A 24,544-nucleotide genomic window follows, 5' to 3' on the forward strand; every position below is an offset into this window, starting at 1 on the left:
TTGCAGAATTTTAAATCCCGTCATCATCCTTCTCTTCACGCAATCTTGTTTCGAAGACTTCCATTTCCTTCTAGTCCGGAGGGTGGGGCTGGGGGGCCTCTCTTCATCCAGGCTGGCAGCCAGGGCTCCGCGCTGAGGGGGAGGCCGGCGGCCGGCCCTCTTCTCCTCGGCCCCCTTGCCTCTCCTCCCCAGGCCTGCGGGCGACCCAAGCGGCGGCCGCCTCTTCCTCCTCCTCCTCCTCGCCGGATGCCTTGGCGAGCGGCCCCTCGCCGCCTCCTCTTTCGGGGCCGAGCGTGAGGAGCGCGAGCGCGGAGGCGGGCGGAGGGCGGAGCGGAGGGCGGGCGAGGCGCTGGCCGGGAGGCTGCGGAGCCGAGCCGGGGCGGAGCCGGAGGAGGAAGATGGTGGAGCGCGAGGCCGGGCGAGCGGCTCCGCGGAAAGCTGCTTTCCAGGTGGGCCGCCCAGCCCAGCACCGCCGCCGCCTCGGCCTCCGCTGGGCGCCCTGAGTGCGGCGGGCGCCGCGGCTCCCCAGGCAGGTAAGGGCCGGGCGGGCGGGCGGGCGGGCGCGAGAGAGATGCGCGGCTCCCTGGGGGCCGAGAAGGGGCTGTGGGGAAGCAGGCGCCGCCCGCCCGGCAGCCCCAGCGGCCCGCTAGGGAGGCAGAGCCGCCGGGTCTCCTCAGCCGCGCGAAGGGGACGCGGGAATGGCGCGGGGGCTCCTCGCTCGCTCGTCGGGCTGCGGGCATCTCGGCGGGGGGGGGGGGCGCGGCCGGGTCTCCTCCTCGCCTGAGGCTGCGGGGCCCGCCAGGTGTCGCATCGGAGGGGAAGCCGACCTTCCTCCGTCGGGGGGGGGGGCTCCGCCCGGGCGCCTCCCTGGGGCTGCGCGGAGGGCGCCGGGGCCGCAGCGGGGAGCTCCCGCGAGTGCTTTCTCCCCTTGCTTAAAGGCTCGTTTTGAGAAGACTTGGCGTAGCTCTCCAATGGCTGTAACGTCAGATTTTTAAAAATGCTTCTAGACCATATTATCTCAAAAGGAACGGTACCCACCGCCAAGAATGAACGGAAAGGCTCACCCTTTTCCTGCCTCCGAACAATCCTTCATATTAAATGTATGCAAATGCCGGGGTGAGGGGCAGACCAGACATGTGACATAAATTTCTCGCCTCAAAGTATGCTGCTTATTTTGGTATGGATGTGCGCATCCATCAATATGCATTTAGGCATCCCTTTGTTTATGTATTTCCAGAGACGCATCTACATCATCTGAACAATATCTGAGTCACAGTACCTTACATTCTACTGCACTGCTGTCAAAATGCGAAGTGTTTTTTCTGTGTTTCCAGAAGCACACATACAATGCCATATTTATTGCAGGCTGAGAAATGGAGAAAAAAAGTACAGTATTGTATTTTTGTTGCTGCATTAACAATAACACAAAACAGGAACCATTTCTGCTTAGTCTTAAATCTGAAAGTCATTTCAGAAACTTAGTATATCCAGCATATCCCTAGTGGCATTTTTTTTGGTATTTTTGGGGGGGAGCTGTGGAGGGGCAGATCTGCATAACATCCATGCATCTCCATACCTAAACATATTAAGACCAAAATCCTATGCATGCTTTCTTGGAAATAAGTCCCGTGGGTTTTGCTTATGAGTGAGCAATGACAGGATTGTGCTGCACAGCTGTGGTCCTTCATACACCGAGTTTCACATAAGCAACAGAAACCACAGTGTGGCTTACTTTTGAGTAAATATACAGCGGGTAGGACTATGTATGACCAGTTAAAGAAAGTACAGTTAAATCCATGGGGGATATTCCCAGTTGTGTGATTGACCATGGCCTCAAATTAAGTCAATCTTTGTAATAATACTGTCCAAGATTTGATTGTCTTTTAATTCTAATTTATATACAGTGCTATTTTTCTAGAAAAAGGGGTGCTGGAACCCACCATGAACACCTCACTTGTTCTCTTATAATGGCAATGGTGCCCAGCTGAGAGGTGCCAGAACTGAGTTCAGGCGAGTTCCAGTTGAAAAAAAGCCCTGGGTATATATTTATTCTAAATAGGCAATCTAGGGTTCCTCATCACCACTGAAAGTCTTGCTGTTAGCCTGTTTTAAAGCACAGCATACTAGCCAATAGTATTTAGAAAATGAAAGCAAAACAGGAGTACTGTGTATATAGCTTTATTATAGCACTACATTTTCTGTATATGCCTCTGTTGCAGCTTTTTTGAGAGCAGTTTTGCTTATGAGTTTGAAATCTAGAAAGTATGTACACGTCAGCTTCTTTTTGTCCTGCTGTGTTGTACCTTTAATAACTATGACTAGCAGAAATGCAGCAGGTGACTTTCTTTATGGTTTGTAGGTTCTGCATTGGGGAATACTGCTACATTTCTCTTTGTCTCTTAGCTGTAAAAGTTTTAGGAATCCCATCACTAAAAAGTGGGCAAGCTTAATAGAAAGTTGGGTTTCGTTGTGGGAGATAATAGACTCAAATACTATGGAGGTAACTGAGTGGCTTTGGGCTAATCATGTTAACTTACTTCAGATGGTGTTTATGGGACTATACAGTACATTGTGATAAAGTTGAAAGCCAGGTTGATTGAAAATATCTATTGTGTTTGCTATAAAATGATTGAAGAATGGTTGCAGTAATCTGAATTTAAAAGTGCCATAAACATCAGATTTGAACTGGTTTGGCCAAGTAATAGTAGTACTAGACATGTATCTTATAATTCATGGAGGTATAATGCCTCTTTTGTAGCTGTTCTAGCTTGCAGCTACATTTTTGTTATGCACTAATGCGCCTGGCTTGATTTGAAATATTAGTAATGTCTTTTGACTGTTGTTTTGTCTTCAGTGTAAAGCCTCGCATTTTAGAAAGCTGGTATAGAAAAGATATTTGTAGTTTGAGTCATTGGTTGATTCATTGAAAAATTGCCAGGGGAGGTAGACTCTAAGAAGAGAGTGCTTCTTGAGAGAAGCAGAAATGTTTTTCATATTGTATGCAGAAAATTTATTTTGTATTAGCTCAAAATGAATTCTGCTGTTTGAAAAATGTACTGTTCTTAAAGCTATGATCCGAAGCATACTTGCTTGAAATCAGTGGAATATCTAAATGGATGCATTTAATACTGAGTTATAAACTTAAATTTTTTGAAGCTTCTAAGTGGTTTTTTTAAAATTGCAAAAATTGCAAAACCAGCAATAAGTTTAAAAAAAAGCAATAAAATTCATTGGGAACAACCCTCTAAACCTTCTAAATATGAATATGTAAAGTGGAAGGCAGTGATGTTACTTTTGCTTTTGTAATAATTGTTTTTTATTTGCTGGGATTAAAATAAAATTTAAAAATATGTAATGTATTAAATCGTTAAGAATAAGTATTTAAAGAGCTGAACTGTTTGATCATTGTCATTCTCAGTTCAACCCTTAATTGTCTTTAAGCTACATAGCTGCCTCTCTGATGTCTGATATCTTATAAAAGAAGCCTTAAGAATGAAAGGTGATACAAGAGACATTACACATACTTCTGAAAATCAAGAAAATATTTAAAAGAATACAAAAGAAGAATGAAAGGTGTTGTCTGTGACCTTCAAGGAAATGTACAAAGGTATCATTGACTAAATGTGGGGAACTGACCAAAAGCAGGCCGGCCAGCTTGCCTAGCATGGAAAGGCAGGAGATGAAGGTCTTCCTTCCCCCCTCAAGGTTTCACAGAAGGTTGTTCTGACTCACAATCACTGAATTAATTTGAACTCTGCATTTAAGAAATTACAACAGTGCACCATTGCAACATTTTAGATATAATACCTCTTCATTCTTCCCCTTCCATCCTGCGGCAGTACAAAATGAAATTTAGGTCTCTTCTACATAAACTCAGGCCACATATTACAGAGTTCTTTCTGTGTGCATTTGTATAGGGTGTTTCTCCACCTTTTTCAAAAAACCAAAATCGTCTCTGTGGGCAGAGCAAGACCAGATGGAAATGGAGGTTATGCAGACCTTTCCCATCTGGTCCCCAGAGGACCCCATATGTTTTCTCTCATATATATAAATGGTAGAAGAAGCTTCAAAAGGTTGCTTTAGAGCTGAAAAAAATGATCAGAGGGGAGAGGATTAAGCACGCTCTACTTTCAGTCTTTCTCTGCTTAGATTGATTTTGGTTTTAAAAAGAAGAAAAAAACAGAGGTAGAAAGAACCTCATGGAGTTAGACAGAATCTTTAACCAATGCTTGTGTATGTTCTTAAGATTGCAGAAATATCTCAGCCTGCCATTCTTTGTGTTGTGTGATGTACGGCACAGTTTTGCTTAAATTTCCCTTGTGCTGGTATGGTTCCCTTCAACCTTCCTCTTGGCTTAGTCTACAGTTGGTTTCCCTGGCCCTCTCCAGATAGTGGACCTGCCTTGATTTAAATAGAACAAGGGACAGGATCTGGGAGACCCTGGAAGCACAAATTTTCTTATTTCAGTGTGAGAGCTTGTTTGTGGTGTTGGCTGTTTGTTTTCAGGAGTTTCACAAGAATGTATGTGAGGAAAAATATGTGGAATCATATATATGTGTATGTATATATACATACATACATACATACATACATACAGTTTTATACATTTTATTATGACCTTGTTCAAATGTGATACCAGGTCTTCAAGAAGAACTGAACCTAATGGGACACTGAAGGCACTCAGATTCTTTTGTTAAACAGGTCCCTTGACCATGATTCATAAAATATTGGCCTGCCAACACCTGGGCTACAAGTTTTTGGTCCGCTCACAATGCACATACTGGCAAGGCTAACTGGTTTTGAATGAAACACCAGGCATGTCTAACACTGTGTGGGTAAGCTATTCTTGATCACCCAGAAACTTATTTAAATCAGGGCCAGACCAAGTTTGGTGTCAGTCTTCGTAAAAAAAAGCTGGAAATGTCAGATTTGGCCACTGGACTAAAATCTATGGGAAAACAAGAGTGTACCCTTTGACAACCAATTGATAGGTTTGTGCTTACTGGTGGGTTATAATAATGGCTGAAAACCATTACTAGGGTGTTGGAATGATGACACTTGACTATGACTTGACTGGGTAGACAATGTCACTGTGCTCAAGAGTTGCTTCCTCCAGTGTCTGTAAATACTGCAGTGAAGCAACACCCTCTAGTGCCCATTAATTCTTGCTTCCAGACTAAAATATGTGAGAAAACAAGGGGCTCACACATTAGAGCTCATAGGTTTGGCAGACTCTTAGCAAATACATTCTTGCCAGCCACTGTGAGGTGAAACCTATCACAAGTGGGGTCCGCAGGGTTATGTCCTGGGCCCTTTGTTGTTCAACATTATAAAAGACTTGGATGAAGGTCTTGAGGAGATGCTGGGGAAGTTTTTGAGGTTTGATGTTTTCTTATGTTTGTATATGTGCTGGAAGCTTCCAGGGTAGCTGGGGAAACTGATGGGTGGAGTATTGTTGCTGCTGCTGCTGCTGCTATCATCATCATCATCATCATCATTAAATTTGCAGATAACACCAAACTGGGAGGGGTAACTAATGCTGCAGAAGGCAGAATCAATTCAAAATGACCATATAACAGATTGGAGAACTGGGCCCAAGTTAACAAAATGAATTTCAATAGGGACAAATGTAAAGTTCTGCACTGAGGCAGGAAGAACCAGATGCACAAATATACTAGATTTCCAGTAGTACATGTGTAAAGGATTTAGGGGTCTTAGTAGACCACAAGCTTAACATGAGTCAACTGTGTGATGCAGCAGCAAAAAAACTAATGCTATTCTAGGCTGCATCAACAGAAGTATAGTGTCCAGATCAAGGAAGCTCATAGTACTATTCTATTCTGCCCTGATCAGACCACACCTGGAATACTGTGTCCAATTCTGGGCACCACAATTTAAGAAGGATGTTGACAAGCTGGAAGGTGTGCAGAGGAGGGTGACCAAGATGGTCAAGGGTCTGGAAACTAAGTCCTACGAGGAGCGCTTGAAGGAGATGGGTATGTTTAACCTGGAAAAGAGGAGACTGGGAGGAGATGGCATCAGTAGGATAGCTCAGTTGGATAGAGTATGTTGCTGATAATAGTAGTAGTAGTAGTAGTAGTAGTAGTAGTAGTAATAATAATAATAATAATAATAATAATAATTTATTATTTATACCCCGCCCATCTGGCTGAGTTTCCCCAGCCACTCTGGGCGGCTTCCAATCAAGTGTTAAAAACAATACAGCATTAACTATTAAAAACTTCCCTAAACAGGGCTGCCTTCAGATGTCTTTTAAAGATAAGACAGCTGTTCATTTCCTTCGCATCTGAAGGGAGGGTGTTCCACAGGGCGGGCACCACTACCGAGAAGGCCCTCTGTCTGGTTCCCTGTAACCTCACTTCTTGCAATGAGGGAACCGCCAGAAGGCCCTCGGCGCTGGATAACACCAAGGTTGCAGGTTCAGTTCCCATAAGGGAACATAAGGGCCAACCTAGCAGTTCGATAGCACCCCCGGGTGCAAGTAGATAAATAGGGACCGCTTACCAGCGGGAAGGTAAACGGCGTTCTGTGTGCTGCGCTGGCTCGCCAGATGCAGATTGTCACGCTGGCCACGTGACCCGGAAGTGTCTGCGGACAGCGCTGGCTCCCGGCCTATAGAGAGAGATGGGCACACAACCCTAGAGTCTGGCAAGACTGGCCCGAACGGGCAGGGGTACCTTTACCTTTACCTTTAAGTTTGGAAAATACAGGCCTGCAAAATTTTCAGCAGCTCCAAAAGTTGAAATATTATTCACCTAATGAAAGGCTTGGGCTTCCTTTGCCAAACGCTTGGTATTTTACAAAGGTGGTAAGGGGATAAATTCTTTATTATGAGATGACAAATTATTTTATTATTTTATTAGCAATAGAGAAGGAGAAATAGATGAGTAAATTAGTCTGCCTAACTGCCAGCGTAAAATTTTATTTTAGAGAAGAAAGGTTTTTAAACTTTTCTATGGAATTACTAAAAAATGTAATGAAAATATTGGCCTCGTTCAGATTACCATATCTTGGTGGAATACTAACGTAAGCCAGAGCCTTTTGTCCCCCCCCCAGCCCCCTCTCTCCTTTATTAGCCATGCACAGTAATGAAACCTGCAAGTCTCCAATTTGAACTACCCCAATGACTTAAACCACTGTTTGAAGCTGTTGCTTCTGAATCTGATAAACATAGTTTCCTGGTTTGGACAAAATGGAAACCTCTGAGTCAAATTGCTGCATGCTGCAAAAAGAGGAGAGAAGGGCAGATGGCCATAAGGCTCAAGCTGAGATATAATTTGTTTGAGTGGGGCTGTCCTATTTGAGCATTTTCTGTCTGTATACATGGAAAGCGAATACTCTACAGTGATACCTTGGTTCTCAAACATAATCCATTCCAGAAGTCCGTTCCAAAACCAAAGCATTCCAAAACCAAGGTGCGCTTTCCCATAGAAAGTAAGGCAAAACGGATTAATCCATTCCAGACAATTAAAAACAACCCCTAAAGCAGGAATCTAAAATTAAATTTAACAGAAATTTTAGTATCTAATGAGACCATTGATCCATAAAATGCAAGCAATAAACAATGTTAACGGTTGTCTTGCCTTTGCTGCTTTTATCCATTTCTGCAGTAGCACAATCAATCAATCAGTAGCTGAACTGGGTTCTACACAGTCACAAAAACAAAAAACCCGCACAAACAAAAACACATAGAATCATAGAATCATAGAGTTGGAAGAGACCACAAGGGCCATCGAGTCCAACCCCCTGCCAAGCAGGAAAACACAAAAAATAGCAAAAACAAAAGCACCAAATATAAGCTCCAAATATCACCTCAGAACACTGCAATCAGAAATGAAAGACTTCTGTCAGAATGGTAGGATGCAAATTAGCAGCGCAACACTAAAACTGGAAGAGGAACTTATCAGTTACAATGGTAGGATGCAAATTAGCAGTGCAACACTCAAAACGGAAGCTCAGGACTCAAAATGGAGCCTATTCGGCTTCCAAAACAAAGTTCGAAAACTGGAACACTCACTTCCGGGTTTTCAGCGTTCGGGTTCCAAGCACCGTATTTTTTGCTCCATAAGACGCACTTTTTTCCTCCTAAAAAGTAAGGGGAAATGTTTGTGCATCTTATAGAGTGAATGCCTACGGACGGCGGTGGGATCCCGCTGCAGTTGCGAGCGGAGGATCCATGGCTCCCCTTCCTTCCCTCCTCTGAGGCTTGCTTTAAAGCAGCAAAGCAGACAGGAGCTGCCCGCTTTGCTGCTTTCAATAGTTTAGTACAACATTTGATTCAGAATATTTTTTTTGTGTTTTCCTCATCTAAAAACTAGGTGTGTCTTATGGTCAGGTGCGTCTTATGGAGTGAAAAATATGGTAGATACTCAAGTGCTTCCATCAGAGTTAGTTTGTGTCTTTATAAGGACGGATCGGGTAAAACCTTTTCAGGTGGTTCAAAATTGACTACTTCAACCCCTCATTAACCTATTTGCAGAGAAACAACATTTTAGGAGGTTCTTGTTCAGAGTTCAAATGGTGGTAGTAGTGAGGTGAGGTGAGAATATTCTCCAGAGAATATTATCAAGAATGAGAATATTCTTGAGAATATTCTCTGCTAGAAAATTCTCCAGAGAATATTCTCTACAAACTGTAAATTCTAATGTAAGAACCAGTTTTACAACCCACATTAAAAAAATCTAGTAAGCTTTGTTACCAGTGGAAATGAAGATGGTGACATCATCTTCAGATGTTTGAGTCAATATAAATTTATAAACATTGTTACTTAAAGCCTATTTTTAAAATAAATTTCTTTCTTGTGACAATTTATCAGTTATAATTTAAATATGTTGCGTGTCGCCTTACTTGTCTAAGCAGATAGTAATTTGTATTTCTGATTCCACCTTAAAAGGGAGCAGGATGTTTGTGTCACAGCCTGCGTATTTTCCTGTCTCACAGGATGTTTATGTTGTCTGTTCCTTTCGTTTTCTGCTGTTTTGCCTGAGCAGTCGGAGCAGACGGTCATGTCTTTTTTTGTTCTGACCAACGCCAAATAAACTGTAAATATGCTCTCATGCTGTGCAACTTTTGCTGTGTGAATTCTGCTGAAAGAGTGTGCACAAGTCCAAGAATGTGGCTATCTTTTCTTGAGGCTTCGTGCCGCTGATTGCTGATACTGCGTGACTACGGGAGGTCGATGGATCGTCCGGCACCGAGCTTGGGGCTCAGATGGACTTTATCTCCCTGGCAGTATACCAACAACAGGTTTCGGGCCCAGATTCACAGCACTTGCAGGAGAGTAAGACAGCGACAGACTGCTGAGAGGTATGTGCTGGGAAAGTGAAAGCAGAGGCTTTTCTGGATGCCGCGGAAAAGGCCTTTGATGTCCGGCAAGACTAATTGGCCTGGGAGCCGAGCCAGAGGCATCGTGATTTATGGGCTGCCGAGATAAGACGTCTTTGAAGGCAAAAAGACACAAGGCTCACATAAAAAGCTGGAATGGATGTTTCCCAAGCTTCGGAGGCCACTGAGTGCCCAAAGTTAAATCGGCACAATTATCAGAGCTGGGCAGAATGGTGTGAGAGTTTGCTGCATCAGTTTGGAGTCTGGCATACTGTGTTTGAAGCCACTCCAGTTCCTCGGACAGAGAAATGGGAGGCCCAGCATTCGAGGGCCGTTGATATAATAGTCTTATCCGTCTCTCTGGAGGAAATAAAGACGCTTGCTGGAAATCTCACGGCACGTGACATGTGGGATGCTTTGAAAAAGGCCCACCTGCCAATCACCCCAGCCCAGGGTTTGAATGCATCGGAGGTCCTGGCTGTTTCCCAGAATGCGAGTGAATGCAGGGATGCTGAGGGCACCGATTGCAAGCTGCAGGGGGAGCAGACTGCCACGTCATCCCAGGCAGCATTCTAGCCTCCAGGGGGAGCCAAAGAGTCGGCTGCTGAGAGCTCTGTTTCTCGTGAGAACCAAGGTCAGAGCGTTTTTCCTATGGGCTTGCTTCGCAAGACGAAAATGTCTTGCGAGTTCCTGCAGGGTTTTTTTCCTTCCCCTGGTACACCTGCCAAAATGTATCCTACCTGTGCTCTTGACCAAAAGGCTGAATACAATTGGGGTATTGTGAACAGAGGCTTCAGTCACTGCTTTCTTTGTCACTTACTGTATCACTATAGCAGACAGAACAATTCTTAGCATGTTTGTTTTTTTGTTTTAACTTTGGAGCCTTGCTAGTTTTGCTTACAGATTTTAAACATTCTCCTGCCTCCTGCTACCTTTCACTGACTGAAATTGTGCCCAGCAAATTATTGTGGTCATTTTGGTTCTATGCCTGCTTTGGTAGTGTGGTAAAGTGGTTAGAGTGCCAGACTAGGGTCCATGGAGTTCTGTGGGTGACCACAAACAAGGCAGTCATCACCTCTCAGCCTTTTGAAGATGAAGATGAAGTGTGGAGAGGGAGGAAAGTGTTTACATGATCCTATGAAGGTAGAGATAGGGTACACCCATTTCTCCCCCAGGTAGAGATGCTCCCCAGCCAAGGGGAATAGCCATAGCCTGGACCGTAGAGTTCAGTAACAATGCAACTGCTTTGCACCCCATATAGGTCCAGGTTCGCTAAGCCGCTTAACAGCTGATCCGCTAAGCCGCTAATCAGCTAAGCCGCTAAGCCGCTTATCAGCTGATCCGCTAAGCCGCTAATGGGCTTGCTTCGCAAGACGAAAAAACCGCAAGACGAAGAGACTCGCGGAACAGATTCTTTTCGTCTTGCGAGGCACCACTGTATTGATTTTATTAGTGTTGCACTGAAAATACTGTACCATGTAGATATGCTTATTAAAGAACATACTCATGTAGCAGACCTGAGTTTATTTTATATTCCTTTTACTTTTAAAGCTACATTTCATACATATACAACATACTTAGAATTTGATGGTAAATATACGGTTAGTAGCAGGTTTAGTGATTAACGTGAGTCATTCATGTTGAATTTTCAATTTCAAGTTTGGTGCAAAAAATCAAAGAATGTGAATTCACTTCATTGCCCCATTGAATAAAAGTATCTGTACAGATTTTGGTTGCCATCTGAACAAGTTTATCCATGAATAAACATTTATATTAACTAATTATATCATTTTCAATTCATTAAAATGAATAATTTCCTATTTTAAATGAAAATTCTCTAACATTCTCATTAATCGTGAATATTCTCAAGACTATTCTCCAAAAGATTATTCTCGAGAATTTAACATCACTAGGTGGTAGCAGCAATCCCTTATATTTTCCTTGGCAATCGTGATACAGACCAACTCACTGTTCCTAGAATTTGGCGATAACTCCAAGTTTCTGTGTTTCTCCAGCTAATATGAAAACATAGGCAGTACAGTCATACCTCGGGTTAAAGTCACTTCAGGTTGAGTGTTTTCAAGTTGCGTTCCGCAGCAACCCAGAAGTAACTGAACAGGTTATTTCTGGGTTTTGCCGCTCGGGCATGCGCAGACGCTCAAAATGACGTCATGTGCATGTGCAGAAGTGGCGAATCGCGACTTGCGCACGTGTGGACATGGGTTGCGTTCTGATCAGGATGCGAACGGGGCTCCGGAATGGATCCTATTCGCATCTAGAGGTACCACTGTATTGCTGTATGTTCAAATATTACGGTTATCTAGGGTTACCTGCCAACCACTTGGTGATGTTGTTTGCTTAGCATCTCTTTACACATCTGCATTGATTTGGCATGCATTTCTGCACAGTATTCCAAGATGGCAAGAAGGGCAACATTGCCTGACTGAATACAATAGTGTTTCGGGACTTTAATAATTGGTTAGAAATAGTTGGTTCCTTGCACACACTGGCTGTGATGAACACTTGCTGGGCCTTCTGCTCACATTTTGGCACTCAGTTGTGAAATTATGTATTCCAGTTTCTACAGATGCTGGAGACAGTTGCAACAGCTTTTTATACATAGCAGTGGTAAGTTATGATTATTTTTCATCAGCAAAGAAACAGGTATCTGGTAGAGTTTTATGATGAGACGTTGCAGGTATGGCTGAGTGAGAGCAAGAGAATATTTATTTCCCCGCATATAGAAAATGCACTCTTTCTTCTGAAGCAGAAATTAGAAAGCATAGTGGAGAGTGTGATTAAAAAGGGGGGAATATTATAGCAGAATATACAGGCAAAACTGCTACAAGAAAGAAATTGAGATCTTTACTGGATAGCATAAATAAATGGTCCTTTCTTATTTTTGTAGCTTATATTTTGGGACTATGATTAAACTAATCACATTTTTGAAAAATCTTTTATTCCAAAGCATTTGTGATATTATGTAAGAGGTATAGGTTGGTTGCTCGAGAGAAATCAGGCAGTATGCTTCAGTAGTCTGTTTTAAAGCTTTCTTATCGGTGGTAAAAACCTTTGGAATGCAGAGCGCCTCTATTCCGTGTCTTGCTCATTCACTGGCAGAATCTGAGAGTGGGCGGTCCTTAAACCTTCCCCAGCAGAGTAGTTTCTTGGCGCCCAGTCTGCGCCTCCCCTCTCTGCGCGGAAGCCTACTGCGCAAGGAAGGCGTGCGTAACAGAGGACCTCTCTCCTCCCCGCTTTGCTCAGGCAAGGTGTCCTGGCACCGCCTCGCCTCCTCCGAGCCCTGAAGCTCCTCTCCACTAGAGGCGTGGCTACTCTGCTCCGCTGAGGAGGTGCTGCTTCCCACGATCTTCGGGGGCTCTCTGTAATCCATCCGGCTTTCCCCCTCTCGCCCCTGAGCCGATGGCAGTTCCCTGACATATTATTTCCACTGTCTTTTTCCAATTAACTTTCCCATCCTGCATCATGTAATTTAATATTTGTAGTTTCAATATATTCACTTTCACAGCTGGCGTTGACGGGGTCTTGATCCGACATGATCAGGTGGATGTTTGAGTTACTGACCCGGGATGGGTTTTTAGGATTGGACTCACCAGAACAGTCTGAGAGTGGGATTTAGCATATTAAATTTTGTATCTTGTAGGTATTGCAATAAATGGTGCTTGCAACTGCTGTTCTTTGCATGTCCATGTTTGCCTACCCAGGTTCCTTTTTCTTCGGGTGATAGGTCCCAAGAAAAAAAGAAAAATATGAAGGAGGGAGATGACTTTTTAAATTTGTGAAGAAGTTACAAAGGTGGTAGAAAGGTGTTTGGAAGGTTACAAACACAGCTTCAAGCAGAAGGGTACAAACACAGCCTCAAGCCACTTCATGGCTATTTTTAATTTCTTTAGTTCCACAAAACAGATTAAAGGCACTGTAATTTGCCTAAGAAAATAGTTAGCAGCTGGTGCACTTTCAAAAGAAATAAATGCCTCACAACTGACATCATTCTGACTTAAATATTCTGTTTCTTCTTCTGTTTATTTCTGTTTACGTTTTCACTAATTGCTTTCTTTAGGCACCCTCTGAGAAGTGCCCCATAAGCACTGAGTGCATTAGCATTCCTAGAGTAATGAATAGGCCTTCCGAATGGCAGCTGAGATTGTGCTTTTAAGAAGAAACCAGAGGCCTTTCTCTTGGGTATGGTCGGCCAGTTGGTGTCAAAAAAGGATAGAACTTTCTTTATGTATGCTACAACAGCAGCAAGAATACTTATTGCAAAGTACTGGAAGATGCAAGATTTACCCACTCTGGAAGAATGGCAGATGAAGATGATCGACTGCATGGGATTGGCAGAAATGACTGGCAGAATCCGTGACCAGGGAGAAGAGTCGGCAGAAGAAGATTGGAAGAAATTTAAGGACTATTTACAGAAATATTGTAAAATTAATGAATGTTGAATGATGTCGGATAGAAATTAAGGTTTTTTTTAGCTGTAATGCTTTGAGATAAGGATTTGCTGAATAAATAATTTGAATTGGACTACAAGAAGGGGAGGTATGAGGAGGTCAGGGAAATAGGTCATTGAAAACTAAGTATTGTGAACTATATGTGTTTTTAAACTTTTTTGCTTTTTGTTTGTATAAAAATTGGAAATTTTAATAAATATCTTAAAAAAGAGAGAGAGAGATTGTGCTTTTAAGCGATGACATCCAAGCCACTGGAGTGGAAACTGGTAAAAGGAAAGGACATTATTTTCTCTGTTCATTCTGCTTCAAGTTAAGGGGTTTCCCCTGCTACTGTTTACAAACTTAGGAACTGGTCAGCAATGGCATAGAGCAGATTGAAGCATTAAGAAAAAAATATGTGGTATATCCTTCCTGGAACCATATGGTCAAAATCCTTTGCACATGGAAAGCCAGCCCAGTTTTGTCTTTGGTGTTCTTTTTTATGTATAGGGAAGGTTTTATTTGGGAGAGCATTCAAATATGCAACATCCCACTGGCAGAATAGGATGCCAGGATGGAGCAAAGGAAGTTCAAAGGGAGATTGCAGTGTGAAATTGCTGAATTAGGCATTGAGTTTCAATGCCATCGCTTTTGGACTGAACCAAGGCAAAGGATTTTTAGCAGATTATATGTGTTAATTGGCTTACTAGCATCAGGCTGTCTGTGTTATCAGTAGGGGGCGAGGATCTGTCCATTTCTGCTCTTTCAGTTTCTCATTTTTCTAACCTTAAATTTAGTTTTCCACACTTCTACAGCAATTTGTGAATTTTGTGTTTTTTAAAATCCTCATTCAATATTTTAGTACAAAGTTCTAATAAAGACTTTTGTAGGCAGTTTTGACAAATGTGCACATTTTTGCAAGCTATTTCTAATAAAATGCATTTTTGCATGCTATTTTCACAAATATCTTTACTGGTTGGTTGGAAAACTACAGTGCAAAATTTGGAGAACAATGTGAATTTTGAAGAATGGCCGTGTTTCGAGTCTCATATTATTTCAAAAAGTACAAATATGATAGATTAGACCAAGAGTCTTCCATGAACACAGTCTTTAACAGTGAGTCTGTAAGTGACTGTGGAGGCCAATTCTGGATCCACATGTCCTTCCACAGTGAGGACATAAGCAGCGGCGGAGGAAGCCACTCAGGCGCCTGGGGCGGTGTGAACCTCCCATAGGGGTGGGGCACACCACGGGGCCTCCGAGGTCTGCCTGCCTCCTCCCACTCAGGCGCCCTACAGCTGAGGGAAGGCAGCGGACGGACCATTTGGACAGCGTGGAGGCTGCACACCCCCAAGCCACTGCGTCTCTCCCAGGCGCACTGCAGGCACTGTGGTGAGTGCTGCCTGCCATTTTGTCACCCCCCTCAGTGGTGACACCTGGGGCAGCCCGCACTCACTGCTCTCCCCTTCCTCCTCCCCTGGACATAGGTTTCCGAATGGGAGTTGATCACGGTGAGGGTTTGCTATGTGTACCTTCCTCTTAGCCCGTTTCTCCTTTTCGCCCTAAGTTCGTGCTTCTTCAAAGTCCACAGCACCTTTGGTAAAGGCTGTTCTCTAATTGGAGCGCTCGCAGGCCAGTGTTTCCCAGTTAACAGTGCTGATACTACTATTTTTAGATTTGCCTTGAGAGCATCTTTAAACCTCCTTTGTTGTCCACTAGGAGCGCTGAAGTTGTAGTTGTACTTCAGTTGGCATATGAATGCATAGCAGGTTTGATTTGTTATGTTTTGTTGTTGTTTAGTCGTGTCCCATGGACCAGAGCACACCAGGCACTCCTGTCTTCCACTGCCTCCCGCAGTTTGATCAAACTTACGCTGGTAGCTTCAAGAACACTGTCCCACCATCTCGTCCTCTGCCGTCCCCTTCTCCTTGTGCCCTCAATCTTCCCCAACATCATGGTCTTTTCTAGGGTGTCTTCTCGTGAGGTGGCCAAAGTATTAAAGCCTCAACTTCACAATCTGTCCTTCCAGTGAGCACTCAGGGCTGATTTCCTTCAGAATGGAGAGGTTTGATCTTCTTGCAGTCCATGGGACTCTCAAGAGTCTCCTCCAGCACCATAATTCAAAAGCATCAATTCTTCGGCGATCAGCCTTCTTTATGGTCCAGCTCTCACTTCCGTACTTCACTACTGGGAAAACCATAGCTTTAACTATACGGACCTTTGTTGGCAAGGTGATGTCTCTACTTTTTAAGATGCTGTCTAGGTTTGTCATCGCTTTTCTCCCAAGAAGCAGGCGTCTTTTAATTTCGTGGCTCCTGCCACCATCTGCAGTGATCATGGAGCCCAAGAAAGTAAAATCTCTCACTGCCTCCATTTCTTCCCCTTCTATTTGCCAGGAGGTGATGGGACCAGTGGCCATGATCTTCGTTTTTTTGATGTTGAGCTTCAGACCATATTTTGCTCTCTCCTTTTTCACCCTCATTAAAAGGTTCTTTAATTCCTCCTCACTTTCTGCCATCAAGGTTGTGTCATCTGCATATCTGAGGTTGTTGATATTTCTTCCAGCAATCTTAATTCCAGCTAGGGATTCATCCAGCCCAGCCTTTCGCATGATGAATTCTGCATATAAGTTAAATAAGCAGGGAGACAATATACAGCCTTGTCGTACTCCTTTCCCAATTTTGAACCAATCAGTTGTTCCATATCCAGTTCTAACTGTAGCTTCTTGTCCCACATAGAGATTTCTCAGGAGACAGATGAGGTGATCAGGCACTCCCATTTCTTTAAGAACTTGACACTTCTGGAAATGTTTATTGGGAACAGTCTCTCCAAATGGAAATCTCCTTGAGCCATCAAAGCCATCAGGTATTGCCTGTCTTCCTCCTCTCCCCCTCCGCCCCATTTCTTTTTGTAATGTCTAGGAGTACTATAGGGCTTCCTAGAGGAGATTTTGTGCTGTTTGGCTCCTTTGCATTGAAAAAAATGGCTGAGACAATTCATATTTTTTCCTTAGTGCTTTTAAATATTTTGGTACATGTTTGAATATCCAGTAAAATAGTAAAGAGAAGACTTTACAGTTGATTACATGCAGAATATTCAATTCACCACTTTATATGTTAACTAGTAATTCATTCTTTTTAGCAGTTTTCACTTGTTTCAACACTTCTGTTTTTACTGTTAGAATCATAGAATCATAGAGTTGGAAGAGACCACAAGGGCCATCGAGTCCAACCCCCTGCCAAGCAGGAAACACCATCAGAGCACTAGTTGAGTTGCTAGTTTTTATCTGGGTGATAAGAAAAAAATGGCAAAAGCAATGCTACATTTTTTTATCCTTCTCTAAGTAAAGAACCTTGCCACTTTAGATAAGATAAAATTCCCTTGGGCTCCATCCAGATTGAGGCAGGCACATCACTCGTGTATGGAGTGATCCCTCATAGACACAGAGGCATCGGGGGGGGCCTTGGCCCCCACAACAGGCACAGATCCCTGGCAGCTGAGGCAGCTGAGTGGGTAGGTGGATGGAGGCAGCAGGTGAGGACCCTGCTGGAGGTAGGCTCTGTTCACCCTCCAGGCACCCTCTGCCATGTGCCCCCACCCCAGCTGCCCAGTCCTCCAGGCAACGCAACACTTCCCCTGCCCTGGGCACGTGGGGCAACTGATAGGACACGAGAGAGGCTGGTTCTCCCCTCCCCCACCACATGGAAGCCGCCTTCCCTTGGTCCAGTTAACTCAGTATTATCTCCATTGACTGGCAGCGGCTCTGCAGAATTTCAGGGTGTCTCTCCCAGCCCTGCCTGGAGATGCTCAACATTGAACCCAGGACCTTCTGCACGCAAAGCAGATTCTCTTACCGCGGAGTTACAGCGTCATCTTTTGCATAGGATGGGCCACAACAATAACAGCACATCACAAAATTTGACTTTGTATATGTGTTTTTAAAATTCATATCCGGTGGGTCTCGATTGCTCAAGCTGCTGTACATCAGGTCGCGAAGGAGTCTCAGTCCTGGCAGTGCCTGGAGTAGGACCTGCTTAGTTGGAGCAAGCTTGCCCTGCCGTGGGCCTCCAAATTGCTATTTATTAGAACAGAGTAATAAGCAGATCCACCAGTAAAAGTTTTAGAACTGTTGTGTTGATTACAGAAAATGAAAAAACTTCCCCATTTACTAAGTAATAGTAATAGTAGCTTAATTACTGATTTATATTGCTTGTTAAAATATTTTTTGCCTTCACGGCACTGTTCTAGGATATATTACAATTAAGTATAAAGCATTCAGTAAAGTATACTACTTCTTATTTCAAAATACCAGCAACTGGAGTACCTGAAAACAAAAGGGAATGGCTTAAGTGTCAAGAAGTTTATTGATCTATGTAGGATTCATGTTTTTACATTGATACAATGTGCATTTCTTTTAAGTTGTGTGTGTGGGGGGGTGTTTAACTGTAAGCTTAGTACTCTTGTTCAACCACTTTGGGGGGAGACTTCCTAGCTGGTAAGTAAAACATGTTTTTACACCAGATAATTTGTAATTATCTTCCCATAATGTGTATGGTTTGGGAAGCAGAAAAAGTACTGGAGCTGTTTGAATTCTATAATGGCAAAGTAGCACAGATTAGTGAGATATGTTCATTCATCCAGGTCAAAACTATTTCAGTGGTATTTTGAGCTAGCTGATTAGGGAAGGTATCAGGGAACTCTTTGTATGTTCAGTTCTGCAAATAGGTTCTGTAGTTTAACAGATGAGACAAAAAGCAGTAATTTATGGTATTCATAATGTGAACAACCTTTAACTTGTTTTAAGAAAATGTGAGGACTGCATTTGTTGATACAAACCCAAAAAGTGTATATTTCTACAGTAATATTTAGAATGTTAAAATGATGAGTAATGTTGTTAATGCTTATTTAATTTTGCAATGTTGGATTTAATTTGGAAAGGAGAATCTCTCTGTTTTTGTTTTTGTGCAACCAATTTGAAACTAACACATGCCAAAGAAAGTTGTTCATGGCCCTTGGGAAATCTTTGTTCAAATAGCATCCCTTTTTGAAAATGCCTGCCAATAATCTGTCACTCGAAATTCACACACCTGCCAATTACAACTCTGCTCTAAACATTCTCTTCTTTATGACGGGAGAACTCTCTGGATCCAAGTTGGATTCTGCCAGAATTGTATCATATATAGTCATACGTTGGTTCTCAAATGCCTTGTGACTCGAACGTTTTGGCTCCTGAATGCCGCAAACCTGGAAGTAAGTTTTCCGGTTTGCGAACTTTTTTTGGAAGCTGAATGTCCGAAGCGGCTTCTGTGGCTTCCCCTTGAGTGCAGGAAGCTCCTGCAGCCAATCGGAAACCACACCTTGGTTTTTGAACGTTTTCAGAAGTCGAACAGACTTCTGGAACGGATTCCGTTTGAGAACCAAGGTACAACTGTATTTGGATATGCTTGTTCTCAATAAAGGAAAAAATACCAGCAGTCTGTGCTAATATAACTTGTGATTTCTGTTGTCTATGTTCCAGTAACCTCTAGGCTGGACCACTGGAATGTGTTATATATTGGGCTGCCTTTGAAGACAGTTCAGAAACTGCAGCTAGTGCAGATTTAGTGGTCAGATTGTTGAACATGACAGGATGGTCTGAACATATAACACAACATATAACACCACTTCTGGCACAGAAGTGACAGTTTAAAGGTAGGGAAACCAAGTTTTTGTTTGTTGATAGGAATCTGGAATCACCAAGCGTTCAAGATAATGTGTGGTGGCCTTCTGCCATTAGAATTTGCAGCACTACCTGAAAGTTGTTTTGCCTTTGCTTTTTTGCTTTGACTCAAGAAACTTGGAGTGGAAGGAGAGTAATTTATTGGTGCAGTTCTGTGATGTCTTAGTGGAGGGCTTCTTGCAGAACAGCTCTGGAACATATTGGAGTTTGTATTGCATTATGAGGAACATAGTAAATCCAGAAGATCCAAGAGACTCTACCATATAATCTTGAGAGTCCAATGGGTCATTAAAAGGTCTTGAAAGGGAGTTGTTCAAATTCTTGCATGTTAGTTTGTGCAAATGGAAAGAACAATGCTAAACAACAATTGATGACCTCCTTCCACCAGTCCACAGTAGAAAGTGTCCTCTCATATTGTACCACAGTGTGGTACGTTGGCTTGACAGCCACAGACAGAAAGTCTTTACAGAGCGTGGTGAACACAGCACATATCATGGGCTGTCCCCTCAGCCTGGTAGATGACATCGCAAGGGATCATTGCCTTAGGAGAGCGAGAAAAATTCTCAGGGACAATTGACATCCTGGCCAGCACCTCTTTAATCTTCTACCCTTGGGCAGGAGATATAGAAGTATAATCATACCAACAGGCTAAAAAACAGTTTCTATCCGTGGGCTGTTAGGCTGCTGAACGGAAAATAATATAGTGCAACTGACTTTTGGGGTTGGTATGTTGTGCGACAAGCACACAGAGTGCAATGAGATTGAGTGTTTGGGGGGGGGAGGCTCGGTTAATTTCATTGTACACAGGTTGGACATTGACAATAAAGGTATTATTATTATTATTATTATTATTATTATTATTACTATTTTCTGGTTTTGGAGTCACTTTTGTCACACAGTGATCTTCAGGTAAGTTAGAACCACCTTTCCAGGGGTAGAAGTTTTTCACTAGCCACTGCTGGATTCAAGCTGTCATTTTGTACAAGTGTGGAACAACATGTTGGAGGGCATGTACCACATACTACTGTTGTATGGTTAAGTAACCAACAAACAAAATACTTTTAGGCCAAAATTATTACTATTTATAAAGCACCAACAGTGTATTTATTTAAAAGATGTTGAAGCCGTCCATTGGTAAAATTATCTGGGACATGATTAAAAATAGGAAAAACAATATAGAATAGCAATAAAATAAAGTAAATGAGAATCAGTGTAGAAGAAAGTCAGCATAAAAATTCAGCAGAGCAGATGAAATTTAACCAGCCAGTTCACATTCCATGGCCCAAAGCCTGGACTAATAAAAACATATTTATCAGGCCCTGAAGAAACAACACCGGCTGCCCATGTAACTTGGGCAATTTAGCTCCATTGGACTCAATATGATTTACTTTTGAGTATGGACTGTATGAATGGTGCCTGGTGAGCCATCCTGGAGAGGGAATTCCATGAACCTGGTGCCATGACTTTTCACTACACGCCAGATGATGAGAGGGAAACTGGAGGTGAACATCAGATGTTGAGCATACTCCTGTTGTGGAAGGTAGTCCCCTGGTTCCCACCATACATGATGTTTTACAGCATATGCAAAAACATGCATCTGCAGTGGCTCCCCACTTGCGGGAGGGTTGGCTGGTGCCTTCATTAAACGCCTCTAAGTGCCAGGAGAAAACATTGCTTTTTAACCACGTCTTTGGCTGATTGACATCCAGTGCCTTTTTAAATGTGTTGTGGAAGGGGGATTCTTGGGTGGTTGTTGCTTTTATTTTTGTTGTGCATATTGTGTCTTTTATGTTGTAGTTTTATGTTGTTAACTGTCCTGAGATCTATGTGCATAGAGTGGATGATGATGATGATGATCCCCCCCCAAACAATTTATACTCTGAAGTCTCAGAGTGGGAAGAGAACAAAATGAGGGAAAAGGCAAGGATAATAAAGGATATTGGTGAACCAATGCCGATGCTTGTACAGACTTGTACATAGTAAATGTTTTCAGACATGATTAAGATTTAATTGATTTTTTAAAAAAATATTTGATTGATATCCATAACTCTGGAGCATCTATATGCACAGCTTTAGTTGTGACCTATTGTCAATACAAAACAAATTACTGCTCCTACTGCTACATTGTGCCTGGGGATTCACAGATGGGATTCATTTTGAGATCAGGATTTGAAGGAAGAAGAGAGGTAACCCCCCTTTATATTCTTATAACTTGAATTGAAACAGCTTTTGAAGACTATGAGAACTACTTTTTTGGAGTCAGTTTTGTGACATGTACATAACATAAGTGACATAACATAAGTGACAGAGCTTGCAGGGCAGCAGCTGAAGAAGGAGCAAAAAGGGTTTTCTTGTGTGTGTGTGTGTGTGTGTGTGTTTCTTTGTGGCTGATTAGCTGCTCTCCCTGTGCAAAGGTCAGAGGGGACAGGGTTTCTGTTGAGGCAGGTGATTAGCTGTGGGAGGAGCTTATCAGAGCTTGCCAAAGGTTGCAGGCAGCTTTACCTGCAGCAATTGCATGTTGATTGCCCTCTTAGAAGACAAAGTCTAGCAACTGGAGGAACGTGTAGCTACGCTCCAAAGAATTAGAGAGCTGGAGCTCTTCTTGGAAGCAACAGAGCACACCGTCTCCACCAAGGAGGAGACAGGGGACTCCCCTGAGAAGGAGGCTAGTTCACCAACACAGGAGCCAGATATATGGAGAAACGTGACTCAAAGAAGTAGGAGGCCCAGGGTTCGCTCTGATTGTTTAGAAATACACAATCGCTTTGAGGTCCTCTCCCCTAGCATGGAAGACAAAGAGCAGACTCCATTTGAGGATCTCTCCCTCATTACAGTCGATCAGGTATATGAAGACGAGCAGCAAAGTCAGTCCTCAGGGAATGTGCAGGCGACCTTGGAACAGACAGCTCACGGAAGAACCCCGACCAAACCTAAGAGGAGGCGTGTAGTGGTGATAGGGGATTCCCTACTGAGGGGAACAGAAGCAGTGATCTGTGGGCCTGACAAGATGTCTCGGGAAGTGTGCTGTCTCCCTGGGGCTAAGATCCAAGATGTAACTGAACGACTGCAAGGAATCATAAAACCCACTGACAAATACCCCTTCCTCTTGGTTCATGTGGGAACCAATGACACTGCAAGCAATAGCCTCCAGAAGATCAAAAGAGACTACGAGGCTCTGGGCAGGAAATTGAAGCAATTAAATGCACAAATTGTCATCTCATCTGTCCTCCCAGTTGAACGACGTGGCCCAGGGAGAGAGGGAAAAATAGTGGAAGTGAACAGCTGGCTTCGCAAATGGTGTAAACAGGAACGGTTTGGATTCTTAGATCACGGACTGCAGTTTCTTGAAGATGGACTTCTGGCAAGCGATGGGCTGCACCTCACAACGGTTGGGAGGAATGTTTTTGCCAAAAATCTCAGAAACCTCATCAGGAGGGCTTTAAACTGACTAATGTGGGGGAGGGAGACAGTGCTCCTGAAGGTAGGAGTCTATCAATTAATGAAGATGATCATCCAAATGTCATAGACCAAATGGAGCAAACAGCACACAGACCTAGTGGTGGGAGGAAAAAATCCTTAAATAAGAGACACGGGGGAATGATTAATGGACTTCAATGTCTGTACACTAATGCGCAAAGCATGGGAAATAAACAAGATGAGCTTGAGCTCTTGGTACAGCAAACTAAACATGACATAATAGGCATCACTGAAACCTGGTGGGATAAGTCCCACGATTGGAATGTAATAATGGAGGGATACAATCTATTTCAGAGAAACAGACCAGACAAGAAAGGAGGAGGAGTGGCGTTATATGTCAGGGATGTGTATACCTGTGAAGAGATCCAAGATTTAGAACCTCAAAGCCAAAGTGAGAGCATTTGGGTCAAAATTAAGGGAGAGAAGAATAACAGTGACCTCCTTGTGGGAGTTTACTATAGATCCCCAAGCCAAACGGAGGACATAGATGATGCCTTCCTGGAACAGATGGCCAAGCATGCAAAAGGAAGGGAGATAGTAGTAATGGGGGACTTCAATTACCCGGATATTTGTTGGATGTCAAACTCAGCCAAGAGCATAATGTCAAACAGATTCCTCACTGGCCTTGCAGACAACTTCATTGTCCAGAAAGTGGGAGAAGCAACAAGAGGAACAGCCATTTTAGATCTGGTCCTAACCAATGTTGATGACCTGGTTAGTGGGGTAGAAGTGGAAGGATCATTAGGCGCGAGTGATCATGCTCTTCTGAAGTTTACTATACAGCGGAAAGGAGCAGCCAAGAGTACTAGGACTCAATTTCTTGACTTTAAGAAAGCCGACTTCATAAAACTTAGGGAAGTGCTGGGTGAGATCCCATGGAGAGTAATACTAAAAGGAAAGGGAGTTCATGATGGCTGGGAGTTTGTTAAGAGGGAGATAGTAAAAGCACAACTTCAGGCAATACCAATGAGACGGAAACATGGAAGGTGCCTAAAGAAGCCAGGGTGGCTATCTAAAGAACTTTTAACTGAGTTAAGATTAAAAAAGGATGTGTACAAAAAATGGAAAAGGGGGGAAACCACCAAAGAGGAATTCAAACAAATAGCCAGCACGTGTAGACACAAAGTCAGAAAAGCTAAAGCACAGAATGAACTCAGGCTTGCTAGAGAGGTTAAAAGCAACAAAAAAGGCTTTTATGGGTATGTTCGTAGCAAAAGGAAGAACAAAGAAACAGTGGGGTCACTCAGAGGAGAAGATGGTGAAATGCAAACAGGGGACACAGAAAGGGCTGAACTCCTCAATGCCTTCTTTGCCTCAGTCTTCTCCGATAAAGAAAACAATGCCCGACCTGAAGAATTTGGAGCAAATGATTCAGCAGAGGAAACACAGCCCAGAATAACTAAGGAGATAGTACAAGAATACTTGGCTAGTCTAGACGTATTCAAGTCTCCAGGGCCAGATGAACTGCATCCAAGAGTATTAAAAGAACTGGCAGATGTGATCTCAGAACCACTGGCAGTCATCTTTGAGAATTCCTGGAGAACAGGCGAAGTCC

General features: G+C 43.1%; 1 protein-coding gene across 7 annotated transcripts in view; it reads left to right on the forward strand.

The window, feature by feature from the left end:
- Positions 1 to 455: 455 nt before the first annotated feature.
- APBA1 (amyloid beta precursor protein binding family A member 1) overlaps positions 456 to 24,544 on the forward strand; it is a 97,118-nt gene continuing 73,029 nt past the window's right edge. For 3 of the 7 annotated variants that reach the window (XM_053408822.1, XM_053408829.1, XM_053408823.1), the window contains exon 1: positions 482 to 533. The gene's annotated coding sequence lies outside the window, so the exon portion shown is untranslated. Of the gene's footprint in view, positions 534 to 24,544 lie in introns of all 7 variants that reach the window. The other 4 variants (XM_053408825.1, XM_053408828.1, XM_053408824.1 and 1 more) reach the window with 3 other exon arrangements.

This window comes from Podarcis raffonei, chromosome 11, assembly GCF_027172205.1.
Source record: "Podarcis raffonei isolate rPodRaf1 chromosome 11, rPodRaf1.pri, whole genome shotgun sequence".
Classification (NCBI taxonomy): domain Eukaryota; kingdom Metazoa; phylum Chordata; class Lepidosauria; order Squamata; family Lacertidae; genus Podarcis; species Podarcis raffonei.